The sequence below is a fragment of the Ornithodoros turicata genome, chromosome 1, assembly GCF_037126465.1.
Source record: "Ornithodoros turicata isolate Travis chromosome 1, ASM3712646v1, whole genome shotgun sequence".
NCBI lineage: Eukaryota > Metazoa > Arthropoda > Arachnida > Ixodida > Argasidae > Ornithodoros > Ornithodoros turicata.
Window position 1 is genome coordinate 161,982,532 of NC_088201.1, and position 9,279 is coordinate 161,991,810.

The following is a 9,279-nucleotide window of genomic DNA, read 5'->3' on the forward strand; positions in this document are numbered from 1 at the left end:
CAAACACCTCCCATACACAAAACAGGACCGCTCCCTGAGATATGAAGTTCAAAGACCCTTTCCGAGACTCACGTACACACGGAATTTCAATTCCTTGCACGACTCCGCTATGAACTTACCCTGCAGAATATATGGATAACCTTCCCTGCGTCTCACCACATAATCGACGTTGAAGCGTACTATACAGAAAAAATATATAGAGAAAACTAATTTCACGATCCCAGATTTTCACGAAATGGCCACAGGTCTTATATGCGCGCTGCACTGCATTTCGCGAAATAAGGGTTATAATCTGTGGCAAGATTAGTTTCGTTCAGAGTTATAGATTGCTTCTTCGTCGGGGCATTAACACGCAAGCTCAGCACGGCAACACGTCAGCATGTCAGCTACTTCAATCTCCACACGTCTCTACTGTCCATCATCGAAGTATGCTCGATGAGCTCATACCCCAGCAGCACAAAATCTTCGCGCAGAATTCATCCTGTCTTGGACCAATGTTGGGCCAAGATTGGCAATTCCTGCCCAGGATTAGACTAATATTGGACGAATATTGAGCCAAGATGTTGCGCTGCTAGGGCAAATGCTATCACATTTCATCCGCGATCTGCACAGCGATTTCTGCCGCAATTTTTGGAAAACATAGTCGCATTGTGTAAATGAGCGTTCTGTTTTTCTGTTTTCTGTTTCTGTTCCTCTGCCCGCACGAGTCGTGTCGTCCTTCTGTAGCGATACGGTACGAAGTAATGCCGAAGTTAAAGGAGCATGGAAGTGACCCCAAAAATATTTTCAGTTTTTCGCTGCAAAGTCTTCTTCAACAAATAAAATGAGCTGCTGCGAAAGAACGATGAGCGCAGATAACCCAGACAGCACGCGCAAGGCTCTGTTCCACACACCTTTAAAGAACCCTCTCCACATTCGAAGAGCGCCGAAGCGAAGCCGAAGACGGCGTGACGTATCACGGGCTATTGCACGTGACCAGTGACGTCCAACGGCACAGCTGAAACATGTATAAACGGCGTGTGAGCCGAGATGAATGAAAAGAAAAAGAAAGAAGACGAAAGACGGAGGCGAAAGAAAAAGAAAAAAGGCACCGAGCAGCTTCTACGTCACGCGTGGCTTGCGGCCCTCGCCCGCAACTGCCGTTCTCAGACTGTCTGTTGTAAATTTTATTGCGCAGTGACAATATGCCGCACATCGGAAATATTTTGCACGGTGACTCTTCGTGGACAGCTGCACAAATGAAGCAGGAGTTTGAGTTATGTTAATTGTCACTTCCTTTAAGGAGCTGTTGGCAGTAAGGAATGCGTGCAGTAATAAATTACGGGGCAGGTAATTGGCTGTCCCCTCTTCTTCCTTGGCGCACTACAAGAAGTCGGCCCAGGACGCACATTTCCCCAGGGTGTCTGTTGTGACATTGCTCACCTCTGTAAGGCCGACAACGGCGAGCCCCTTCGCCTCCCACCATCACCATTACAAGAGAGTGGCTTCCACAAGCTTGATTGTGTATTATGCGAGAGTGATGTAATGGATACCATTACTCGGGTGTACATGCAATTCAAAACAAGGGAGCCACTATAACGTCCTTTATTTAGTCCCACCATGTCCCTTAAATAGATGTTATACATATTATAGGGCGTACATACTTCAGTAACACTTGCATCTCATTTTCATGTATTTTCCGCAGTATGCGCCCCTGTATCCTTGAATGGACGTGCAGTGCTTGTGACACTCATAGTGGTTGACTGGACAGCGAAAGGCACCTATAAGGGTACAAGGAATATGTAATCAAATGGCGACCAAACAACGGATTGTTTGCTAGGACGATAGGACACTCTTCTCGATGCATCGTGTAAGTGCGGATATAAAGTAGGCCTAACCTCTCACACGAACAATGGCACGCGTTTTTTGTGGAGAAGTTTACGAACATGCGAAACCAACTTGTCCTTTAGAGCTTGAAGGTTAACAAGACCTCAAATTCGGTTTGATTGTGATTTATATCAAGCGGCTTAAAAACAACTCAATAAAGAGCTAAATAAATAATTGAAGTAGTAATAACAGTATGATGATCGCTGTTCCCTGATATTTCAATCAACATGTCTGTTTTCTTGGACCGCTCATCTCGTTTGGAAGTAGGAAGCACGTTTATGCGTTGTGAAACGTTGACAGATATTCATGATACTGTACTTACGACGAAGTCTCAAGTGTGAAGCCTCTTCAGCTTCTTCGTGGGACTGGGCCAATGTAACTGCGGGGAGGCACGTGAATTACAGAGACTGCGTGCTGAAGGCCACATAATTCTTACTCTAAGTGCCACATGTCTGTTTTTATCTCTGTAGATTAGAAAGCTAATTACAGCTGTATGTAAGAGGTGTCATGTAATGAAGGCATGCTCTGAGAGCTATTGCCAACTCCTTAACTGTTTACCCTGAATTACTGAACTGAATGTGGTTCGAACTCGCTTTGGCCCGTTCCCTTCCCGTGCGCTTAACGGCATCCACTCCCCTCTCCATTTTCGACAAGAGGCTTTGAGCACTTTCTGGTAAACTCAAGCGATGTTTCAACTTCATTGGCTGTGTTGATGCATACGCTTGGTATGACAGGCTAAGACCCCTACTACCTATCCGGAATTGTCATCCAATATCCGCGAAGAGCTAATTAGGTCCAAATTAGAGCTAAAGAAATTAGGTCCAAATAAAGTCAATAGACTTGCTTTGGATAGCCTGTTTGGACATCCAGGACAAATGAGGGCTAAACGAAGTCTATTGCCACTGTTTGGACTATAGTCTATAGAAAGTCAAAGTTAAAAGAAAGGCCAAAAGGGCTAAAGGATGTCCAAATAAAGTCAATAGACTGGCCAAATTAATTTTCATAAGGGTTAAGTGATGCGCGACCGAACGTTGGTCCACAGATGATGATGATGGGTTGGTGTTTAATGGCGCATAAGCAACTATGGCCATGATGCGCTAAACAAATTGCCCAAGTAGCACAACATCTTGGTCGAATGCCCCTTTAGTGGCCTAATGAGAAAGAGACAAAGAACGAAGCGACTGTGAGGGATATCGTAAACACGTCTTTTCATCTGTTAGGTAAACGGTAAATTTCGACTACCACTTCACATCTCCCCTTTATTTCTGCAAATGCGGATATGCAGGAAACCCCCAAAAAATGTGACCCTGCATGTGAGCTTGCTCGAACCAAAGAACGAATTGTATGACACTTACAGTTGAGGCAGCATATATTTGAAACATAGAAGTAGAACCTATTGCGCGCGTATTAAGTCTTACAGATATAAGTCTTACCGGTGGCAAAGGCCAGCACAAGGATGATAACGACGGCCTTCTGCATCTTGATCGGTGGCTAGAAGTGAAGGGTTATCAATGTTACACCGACCCTTTTTCTGTGATTCAAATACATGTGTAGTGGTTAGAAATAAATTATCAACAATCAGAAAAGCATCTCAATAACGGACGCTTAGTATAACCGTAGCTGAAGGACGACGACAGGGGCAGGCAATTTGTATCACGCACTGGTATTGCATTGCACGTAACTCCGTAGGTCTTAACCCAGCGGAGAGACACCGCAGAGTAATATTATCCTGCGGTGTTCCTTTCAGAGTCGAGCAAGGGTTCAGAGAAGAGAGCTCAGTACAGTACCCAACAGTGAAATCGATATGCACAACACAAGTAAGGCAGACACCGTATAGCGTGCTGGCTTCGTTTTCATCAGCCTCTAATTTGACCTCACGAGCCAGGTGGGAGTCCCTCTTACATATATTATATGATTTTATTGCGATATTATCATAATATATATTTCGAATGGATAGTGCGGTAAATCCTACATGTCATTTTAACGCGCATTTTGCGCTAGATCCATTTGCATAGGCTATAGGGAACACTGACTATAATGTCGTGTGCATTATCAATCTTTCTCACGTTCCTTCAACAACAACGACATCGAGAACTTCATTTCGGTTTACATCCCTTCAAATGTCTGAACTTGAATTAGGATTCCATGTAAAGAATCCCGTGAAACCCTGGAACAAAAGTTCACTTCCGATAAAATTTCGGGTTGCAGATTCGTTGTGCATTTTCGTCTAATTTGTGTAGCCCATGCTCAGTCTTGTTTCATCAGGGAAAGTTCACTTCGCTCGCTATGTGAGAAGATATTGGAGCAAGCCAACTCAACTGTAAAAACTGCAACTTCTGTTGGGTGCATCTGTTGCAGGAAAATTTGCCACTTTATGTAGATCTCTGCTTAACGAATGAGATAACTCAGAGTATTACTCTCGTGTAGGAAGCACACTTATCGATCATTTTCAACGACATCCTCGTGATATAATGGCCAGGGTCATGATGCGCAACCTTTGCGCAACCGTAACGCGCACTGAATGCATCACGTTCCAATGATTCGTCGCGAGCTCCATTGCGACACCCAATGGCGGGATTTATTTGGAACCGCAGCCTACCAAAACGTTTTTCCCGTAGCGCCGCGTGCCATTTCGAGAGCGCCAGATAAAAAAAATAGACAGAAAAAAAGCACCGAACGCTACTTTCGGTTTAGGATCGGGTTTAGACACACGATCGGGTTTAGATCGGGTTTAGACACACATAACATGTATTATATCCCTATCATAATAAATACTTCAATAAAGAATCTAATAGCAATGAGTAGAAATATTGTGTGTTCAGCGACGTGGTACGCATGCAAGAAGAGACCATGAGCAAATGGAAAATTTAAACAATCCAGCGTTCGTCAAAAACTTGCATTCCTTGGATGACTTTGAATAGCTCATCAAAAAAGTTCGTTGCGTTGCCCTTGTCTGGCTGTGCGAGCCGGGTTCTTCACATGCAACGATGCACAAATGGGAAAATGTCTGTGTACCCAATCAAAGGAGTTATAAAGCAATCTAGTCAGCTTCAAACTAGCAAAACTCGTTGGCAATATCATCTGTAAATCAACTTAATAATGGACGATGGATGCGTTGGTGAGAAATGTGTGCCTTTAGGTCGCAGACTATAGCCCATCTTCAACTATTTGTTGAAAGCGTAGCCTGAACTAATTTTAAAGCAATATCATGTACACGAAGCTCCAAAAGTTAGGTTAGGGGCATCTGCATCCGAAGCAATCCCTTTCTCTGTGACTTATATTTTGAAGCGTTTGTTCTGTTACCGTGCGAGAAAAGACGTCCGACTGGGAAGCCAAGATAGCCTAAAACGATCATTTTAACATTTAATATGATTTTGTTACTAACTTCCAGAATAACAACATTTATGTCGGCCGGTGAACAATTCTGTCTTTTACTGCTGTTTAGGTCGCTGGCTATGGCACATCTTCAAACATTCGTTGAATGTGTACAGGGAACAGATTGTAAAACAATGTCAAGTACAGGAAGGTAATTCCAAAAGTTAGGTTAGGAGCATCTGCATCGGAATGAATTTTAGTCTCTGACTTATTTTTTGATGGGGTTTGTTTTGTTAACGCGCGAGAGAAGGCGTCCGACTGGGAAGCTAAAATAGCCTAAAATGATCATTTTACTACTAAACGTTTTTTTGTTAGTAATTTCCAGAATAACAGCATTGATAACGGCCAGTGAACATTTCCGTCTTCTACACAGGCAACACCTCACAGGCGGCAACGTGCACGAGTATGGAATGCACGAAACAGGACAGAAAGATGTACTCACCAATGAGTTGTGTGCAGAGGAAGTGATAGAAGCTCAACTGTTCGGAGATCCTTTTTATGATACGCTCGATTAGGGATATTCCTGGAAAAGCCTGCTTCCGATGATAAGAGCTGGACTGTGATGTATTTCGTTCCAGAAAAACCCCGCACGCGATAGCAGCCGAATTCGCACAACACTTGATGTGACTCACCCCCATTATTATAAACTTGCATACATCTTATTGGTATCAGTTTCACAAAAGCAGGGGGTGCAAAATGGGAATCAATGTGGCATGGACAATTTCATTTGCCCCGAAAGGTAGATTCACAAGCCACTAAATCTGATGCAGGCAAAGTTGAGACACCGAAATAGTCCATGCGAATCCGCATCAGAGAAAAATTTACGAGGCTCCTCCAAAGTACATATGCTAAACACAGACTATTTTGGGTTTAGAAATGGATGAGTGAAAAAAAAAGAAGAAAGCAGACAGACTTTTCGAATAATATGTGCTTTTGAAATATTCTCAAATATCAGCTTATTTTTGCTTTCCACGTAAGACCGCGTTGATCAGGTACGACATAACAGTAGTTATTTTATATGAAACACAAGGGGCCAGTAAATGCTATCGTGGTGGAGTCCACACATGGAGCCCCCGCGCACTATGGCCAGGGCCGGAGAGAGAAATTGCGCACCCCCGGGATGTCTCCGGATGTGTCCTGCCGGGGCCCCCTCCTGACGTCTCCTGGTGCTAGTAAACGTCGTGCCCCTGAAGGGGCCCGGGCTCCGGGGCTCTATCCCCTGCTGCGCCCTCTCGCAGACCCTGCATGTGGCTCCGCCCCAGCTCACACCGACACCACCGGTTTCATGTGAGAGCCCCAGCAGTCAACGTATAACGAACTAGCGTGGAGAACGCAGTATATGGTTCATATCATCAAATCTGGTGAATAATTTTTCTCTCCCGCTTTCCTGGCCTGCGTTGTCGGTCATGTGTTTCGACAGCTGCACGGGGTACTTGAAGTATGTGTGTGCACCTTTAGGATGTCTATTTTTGATTTATTTCTTCCTGCGAAATTGGGACGCTACACATATATGCTGATGCTGTCTGTCGAGAGAGCTCTCCTCGTTTTCTCAGTAGCATCACATGCTGTTGTCGGTTTGTCTGTGGCGCTTAGCAAACGCAAATTTTATTGTCTGAATCTAGGAGAGAGACAAATGGGAGCCGGTCCCGCATATACTGGAGAGAGGCCCCTTGATAACGGGGTCCGCCCCCGAGTGGGCCGTGTCGTCGGGGCAGCATCGCTCGCGGTGCTGTTTCCAGGAAGATTTTTGCTAAAATCTGCATATATTCTCTTTCAAGATACTTCTATTTAGTATCAGTGTTAGCTTAACTTTGCTCGCCAACGTGTATTACTGGTGTAACGCGAACTACCTAAAATTAGCGGAAATTCGAAAGAGTTCAATGTATAAATAGGGTGGGGGGATATGTTTATTAAGAAAAAAAGAAAGGAAAGGTTAGCCAGGCAAAGAGCGGGCTTGCTATTCTCAAAAAAAAGAGAAAGGAGGAAGGGGAAAACGAAAAAAAAAGGACTGGAAGAAAAAAGAAAAACGGGGGAATCAAAAGAAAAAGGAAGGAAAGAAAAACAACAAGCAACAAAAAAAAAGGAAAAGGAAAGAGAAACAAAAAGAAACAAAAGGAAAGGAAAAGGAAAGAAAGAAAAAAGAGAATAAACACTAGCAAAACGTTACATGCAGTTCACGAGTCCTGAGACTCGGAGAAAACTGAGGAGAGCGGCAGTGACAGCCCACTGGTTGGGGCCATTAAGACGGGGCCAAGAAGAGCGGCCACCGAAAAGTCGTTACAGCCAATCTGGAGCAGACGGCAGCGCAGGGTGTCCCTATGTTGAAAGTGCTGCTGGCAATACAGGAGTTGGTGTGGGATGTCAGCTTCCACTCAACAGACATTACAGTTTGGTGAATTTAGCCGACCCATCTTGATGAGAAGTGAGGGTGTACGGGCAACGTTGAGTCGTAGGCGGTGGAGAAGGGATTCTTCTCTACGGCTACGGTGGCAAGTTATGACGAACTCCATCAATGGGTCGATAGACCGTAGGAATGAGTTGTAAGTCGTAGTTTTGGCACGGAACTGCTGAGCACATGTGGCACACCGACGGCGTATGTATAGACGGCATGCGGAGGCTGTAAGCGACACAGGTGCCAGGGCCGAAGTGTGACCCAGACCCAGCGCGTCTCGCTACTGCGTCTGCTCGGGTATTTCCATACACGGCTACGTGGCCAGGGACCCATTGAAACGTGATGTTGTAACCAGTGGCGAAGAGTTCATTGAATTCTTGAAGCGTCATGGTATGCAAATCGCTTCTTATGCTGGGGTGAGGTGACGACAACATATCTAGTGATGCCTTGCTGTCGGTAAGAATGACCCACGTTCCGTGCCCGGATTCGGTAATATGCTCCGGTGCAGCCAGGATACCAAAAGCTCGGCTTCTGTCGAGGACACTGTATAGGGGAGTTTGAAACCATGCCCCAGGTCTTCATCCGGAACGTAGAAAGCAGCGCTCGAACTACCTTGGGTTACTGAGCCATCGGTGTATATATGGCGACTTCGTCGGTGTGTTGAGGTGAGGTGCTCCAGTGTGAGCTGGTGGGCCACGACTGTGGGGACGTCTTTCTTGCGTTGGAGGCCAGGGATGTTAAAGTGAATACAGGGTCTTTCGAGAGCCCCCTTGCCGGTGCATAGGATGGTGTAGACGCGGGAGATGGAATGCTCCCTTTCAGGCGGACAATGGCACCGCCGAAAGCAGACGCCGGGCAGCCCTCATCAATGCGACAAAGAGAGTGGTGCGGGTGCCGTGTATTGTAGCGTGTATAAGCGCGAAGGGTATCACCATCCCGCAGTATGTGAACCGGCTGCTCTCGCGCCTCTGCCAAGGCAGAATACGTCTCCGTTGTCCCGGGGACTCCCAAACAGACACGGAGACTACGGGCCTGGGTGTTGAGCAGTTCCTATTCTTGGGTTCGACTGAGACCATGCAGAATGGGTAAGCTGTACCGCAATGTCCCCAACACCAGGGCCTGATGGACACGATAGAGGTCAGAGCATGACAGGCCCCAGGATGCACCAGCAATACGCCTGAGTACATTTACCAAACAGTTTGCCTTGGTAGCAAGCAGCTTCACATGCTGGGACCACGTCAGGCCACGGTCAATTGTAATCCCCAGGTATCGGCAGGTGGTGACAAAGGTCAGGGGTGAGCCATCAATGAAAAGCGGGTACTTATGGGATGGTCTTCGTGAGAATGCCATGGCTACCGTCTTGCTAGGCGAGACAACCAAGCCGCGGTGCAAGAGGTATCTTGACATGATGTTTAATGAACCTTGTTGTCGGCGTTTTATCGTGTCACGCCGAACGGTGGAAGTCCAGATACATATTTGTCGTCAGCATATATTGTAATGTGAATGTGATTATGAAGCTGCACAGGAAGAGAAGCCATAATGATATTGAATAAGAGGGGACTGAGGACGCTCCCTTGTGGGACACCACGGTGCACGCGGAACGTCGCAGTGTCCCCGTCAAGGGTGCGCACAACCAGGGAGCGGTC

At 46.0% G+C, this 9,279-nt stretch overlaps 1 long non-coding RNA gene across 2 annotated transcripts; it reads right to left on the minus strand.

Annotated features, from left to right (window-relative positions):
• Window positions 1-1,568: 1,568 nt before the first annotated feature.
• LOC135372183 (uncharacterized) lies at window positions 1,569-5,730 on the minus strand. Of its 2 annotated transcripts, none has more exons than XR_010415863.1 (4): window positions 5,684-5,730; window positions 3,300-3,357; window positions 2,189-2,245; window positions 1,569-1,760 (listed from the first exon to the last, which is right to left on the minus strand). It is a non-coding gene; the product is annotated as an uncharacterized LOC135372183 (long non-coding RNA). The 2 variants fall into 2 exon arrangements; XR_010415864.1 differs by lacking the exon at window positions 5,684-5,730 and adding an exon at window positions 5,544-5,563.
• Window positions 5,731-9,279: the final 3,549 nt, after the last annotated feature.